This window comes from Sminthopsis crassicaudata, chromosome 2 (genome assembly GCF_048593235.1).
Source record: "Sminthopsis crassicaudata isolate SCR6 chromosome 2, ASM4859323v1, whole genome shotgun sequence".
In the NCBI taxonomy this organism is placed as follows: Eukaryota; Metazoa; Chordata; class Mammalia; order Dasyuromorphia; family Dasyuridae; genus Sminthopsis; species Sminthopsis crassicaudata.
The window spans coordinates 243853332-243858511 of NC_133618.1; the positions used below are offsets into that span (position 1 = coordinate 243853332).

Sequence of the window (5180 nt, forward strand, 5' to 3'; positions counted from 1 at the left end):
ATGATTTAGTGAGCTCTGGCAGAACTTTTCAGATTCCACAGCACAGCAGTGAAAACTGAGAAGCCCTTAAATTCTGTGAATCCTATTAAAGAGTGTGTGTGTGTGTGTGTGTGTGTGTGTGTGTGTGTGTGTGTGTGTGTGTGTGTGTGTTTCAGGAGCTTAACCACCTTCCCCTAGGGAGGTGTTTAGCAGAAATGGCCAGCTTCAAGAACACCAAACTAGGATATGGAGAATTCTATATCCGGACACCCTGAAATGAGTTTGTACCTCAGAGTCTTAGGAGATTAAATGATAAATATTTAACAACAAGTTCTTAGGAAAAAATGTGTGAACACATACTTTAAATTTAATCTGCATTTTTAATTTTTTCTCCATCATTGTTTTAAGTCTAAATAATCAACAAAACAACAGATCAAGATGTAATTGTAGCATGTGTTGATTTTTGAGGTATAAATGGTGACACTGAAAATTTAATATTTCAACACAGGAGAGTTGGAGCTGGCTCCAGCAAAGCTCCCATCTTCTAAAAATCACAGTCATGGGCCACCAGAAACAAAGTCCTGGCCTTTCTTTTCTTGACTAAAATTGTCCATCTAAACTCACCTGGAATTCCATTTTTCTAAAAGAAAAGAAAACAACAACAATGAGTTCCCATTGCTATGGAAGCTTTTTTCATTATGAGGGCACCCCCTGATGCTGGGGGCAAGGCTATGTAGGAGGAGACAGTTTGCTGTAGATGATTTTTGTTAATTTTTCTGAGCCTTAGGATGCTAAGGGTGGTGATAATGAGTTACTTCTGTTATTTTTTTCTGAGTCATGCAGTCTTCAGTACTGCTAATATTGAAGGAGGAGTTATTGTAAGAGTTGGACTACCTTTAGAGGCTATAGCCCCAGAGGCATGTGAAATAATAATCATAGATTCATAGGGCATTAAATCTAGAAGCGACCCACCCTTGGAGGTCATCAGTGTGTCAGAGAGGAATGAAAGCTGGGTATGGAATCAGAAGATCTTTTGCTTCCTACAGAGGATCTGTATCACCTAGGGGAAAGTATTTCACCTTTCTCTATAAGTTTCCCTACCCCTTATCAATTTTATTTTTAACCTATTGAATGGGTAGGTGGGGGGTAGATTTAAAAATCAAATCCCCAGGATCTTTTTTTCCAGGCTATCTCCTATTCCACTGATAATTTCCTATGTGACAAGATTTTCTATACTTCTCACCATTCTGATAGCCTCCTCTAAATGTATTTCATTTTGTCAATGAACCTCTAAGAATGTGGAACTCAGAGTACTGCCGTATATACCCTAATACAGGGTAGAACTATGATCCTCTTTGATCACTTGTAATAATTCAACTTAAGTTTGGTCTGTTGAGATCATCGTGATATCAAGAGGAATCAAGGAAGTTCCCAAAATGCTGGATGGACAGTCTGGGGAGGACAGAGACAGAAGGCATTCAAAATGGGCACGCGTAAATGAATAGTATTCAGTAGCATTGGAGGGTACATGAGTATTAAGACCATAGTGCTTGCTTTTAGTCACTCTGATATATGAGTAGATCATATGATCTTGCAATCAATTAAATATGGTTGGAGCAATACAGTGACTCAAGACTTCATCAGTATCACATATCAAGTGTTTCAACCATACCAGTTTGTTTTGGATTTTAGGTCCTATCACAGACTAGAAAATGAGACCCATTTAACATCATAAGATAGTTCAACATATTTGTTTCAATAAAAGCCCTTTAAAAAAAGATCAAAGGCAATATTTTCAATACAAGCAGTCGCTACTGAAGATTCGTCTTCAAAAGACATTGCTGAGTTCAGGTTGTATAGATAATATCACTATGTGCTTTGAATCTCAACATATTACAAATAGAATAGTTTGAAAGCGGGAATAAGGGAGATTATTTGAATTCTTTTTAAAATTTAAATTTTAAAATTTAAATTGCGCCTTCATTTCTTTATGCAATGGATTATGGATTTTTAAAGTGCCCATCATATGAAAAGCACTAAACTTGATGTTGAGCAAAAACAGATATGTATAGGCCCTCAAGAGCCTTTCTTTCCAGGTATGGTTCTGATTGTCTGCACTACAGCCCAATTCTTCATTCAGAAGCTCACTGCAGACCCGGAACTTACACACTGGAAGTACTCTCTACTCTAGTGGTTTCTCCCTCTGATTAAATGACTCCTTCCTTTGAGAGAGGGACTTGAAGCCAGCCATGTTTTCATTCTTCTGTAAACTGCATTCAATCTGTTGTCTTCCCTCATGGGAATGTAAACTCCTATTTTCTTCTTGTATTTGTATTCCTAACACAGTACCCATATAGTAAGCATAGGAAATACTCCATTAGCTGACTTACAGTTGAATAGAGGAAGTGTACAAATATAGAAATGAGGATAGCAAAAAGGTAAAAAAAGAAAGAAAAGAAAGATCGTTTTAAAAAATGTTAGTTTCATTCATATCTCTGCGGTTTCTGAATGTATTTTATCCCTTCCTCTCCCACCAGTGAGCCACCTCTTGTAATGAGGATTGAAAACCAAATAAAAATAAAGCGGTTCAAGGACATGTGTCTGGTGTGTAATCAATACATATGCCATACCCACTGTTTCTCACCTTTCACCTCTCCAAAGAAAGGAGGGAGATATATTTTCCAATTTTTGTTTGGTTCCAACCCCAATCATTATCATTACAGTGTGGCACGTCCTAGTTATTCTATTTAATTTTATTGTTCTGTTGTTTTCTCATTTATATTGTTTTAGTTGTTGTGTTTAGTAGTTATCTGGTTCTACTCATGGCACTCAGTAACACTTCCATAGATGGCCCAAAATGGGGACTAGTGGCCCAGACATACTAGGGGCCCTCATTATCAGCCCTATGGGAAGAATTATTATTTGCTTCTCTCAAAAGGGGTTAATGCTCCTCACATACATCAGACTCACTAATTATCATCAGATCAAATTAGTAAGGAAAGTGGAATGGAGTAGAGGTGGGATAGTCTTTGAGTTAGTCCAGGAAGAAAGGGACAAAGCATCAGATATAGGTCAGGAACCCGTCTTGGAGGGCATTCAAGGCATGAAAGGCAACAGAAGCAAATACTTTCTACATAAATACATCATCCCTTCTCATATACTCAACACTCCAAAGAGCAAATATTTTCTACTTTCCCCAAAGCATTGTGGGACCTTTCTCTGTGGGGAAATATGGGACTTTCCTATGGGCATTTCATTAAGGTCTTTATGTGCCATGTCTCTGTAGCTACCCCATTGCATTTCCACTCTGAAAATGTCTATGGATATCCCATAAAACGCATTCCACCAAAGAGCTACTTTACCCAGCTCTGACTGTACAGTTTGAAGATTATGCATGCATAGAGCGTAGTGTTGGTGTTGGGGAAAGGAGACAGCAACAACTGATTGTTCAGTTGGCTTTTCTGCCAGAGCTTGTCAAATACATTATTAAAAAATCTATTCCGTTGAGGTGGTGGAAGCAAACATAGTCTGTTGTGCAGCTTAGCAAGAAAATCTGGAATTTCCAAGGGTTTGAGGCAAAATTCACAAAATTATTCAAAAAAGAGCTTCTTAGAGTGATGATTAAAATAATTTCTTCTATGGCTTATTTGGAAGACCCAGTTTTCATATTATTAATAGCAATCATTCATATTTTCAGAGCTCTTTAAGATTTATGACACACTTTTCTCACAGCTCTTATGAGGAAAATAAGAGAGGTTTAAATCGAGGAAATTGAGACTTGGACAGTTGGTGACTTTTAAACTTGGTAGAGTTCATGCTAAAAATAAAATTATATTGTAAGTTTTAATTTATTGATTTCTCTTTTCCATTGCCTTTAAGGATCCTTATGAGACTTCTCATGGGCGTTGCATTTTTTATCACTATAGACCTAAGAATTGGAAATGATTTTAAAAATCACTTCATCACTCCCCACCCAACTTCCTTCCTGGACTTCATGAGGTCCAAAAACTCATTATTCCACAAGATGAAATCAACTGTGAATCTGATGATTTCTCAGTGCCCCCTGCTCCTAGGGCCTTCCTTCCTTCTTGTTGGAGAGGGCTGGAGGTAGACATTTGGGAGGATAATAAGAAAAAAAAATACAAAACTACATAGGCCAGCCCGACATAGAAACTGGATCCTTTTTATTTTGATTCTCATACTTTCTCATAAAGTCCAACCAGGGGCTTCATTCAACTCTATCAAGACTGCAGTTTGACAGTTAATAACTTCAGAATATACTGGGGCTTACAGTTTTATACTTTAAACAAAGGAAGTTATTGAAATGAATGGATGAATGAATGAAAAAGCATTAAGTATTTAAGTATTTAGTATTATGATAATCATCATCCTAACCCCTAAGGAAACAAAAATAAAATCAAATACAGTTCTTGACCTCAAGGAAATTTTAATAGTAGGAAACAACACATACAATATGGGAGTGGTGGCCAGGAAGGGATATTTTGGTTTGGAAAGTTATAAGAATGATAAATTGAGTCAGAGGAAAATAGAATTATAGAAAAATAGAATGACAGGCTTTTCAGTAGCAGTGAATATATTGAATCAGTCATGTATAAGTCCAAGAAGAATGCACACTCACATAAAATTTCTTTTGTGTGTTTAGGCTATTTCTGTCTGTAGTTCCTCCTTCTTTCTCTGGACAAACAATCCCAACAAATATTTCCTAAAAGAGAAGGGAATATGGAAATTAAACTGGGCCTGTCATGCTCCTGTATGTTTTGTATTTTCAAAAAGGGAAAGGGGCTTACTCAGTCCATGGGCATTCATCCTCTTAGCCATAAGGTTGATGAAACATTACAAAACCAGATGACATAAAAAAGTCAGCACTCAAGAAAAATGAATAAATAACTTATTTAATTAGATGCCAATGGCTTTATTACATTCCTTGGCAATCATTATAATGAAAACACAAGGTGGGACTTGAACTCAGTAGTGACTTTATGATTACATTAGCCAAATTCTAAAAAGTATGGGGAATCATAGAACTAATTATCTGCTCTTTGATAGACGAGCTGATGAAACCACTATATAACTTATTGAATTTGATGCTAATGGAACAAGATTATGGGACTGCAAATGCAATGCTTCAATCCCAGAGTAAGTGCTTTGAAAAGAAAATGGTCAATGCATGCTAAGAATTT

General features: G+C 36.7%; 1 long non-coding RNA gene across 2 annotated transcripts in view; it reads right to left on the reverse strand.

Annotated features, from left to right (window-relative positions):
* Positions 1-4698, reverse strand: part of LOC141553380 (uncharacterized) — a 43955-nt gene extending 39257 nt beyond the window's left edge. For both annotated transcript variants that reach the window (XR_012485436.1, XR_012485435.1), the window contains exon 1: positions 4619-4698. This is a non-coding gene — a long non-coding RNA (uncharacterized LOC141553380). The remainder of the gene's footprint in view (positions 1-4618) is intronic.
* Positions 4699-5180: the final 482 nt, after the last annotated feature.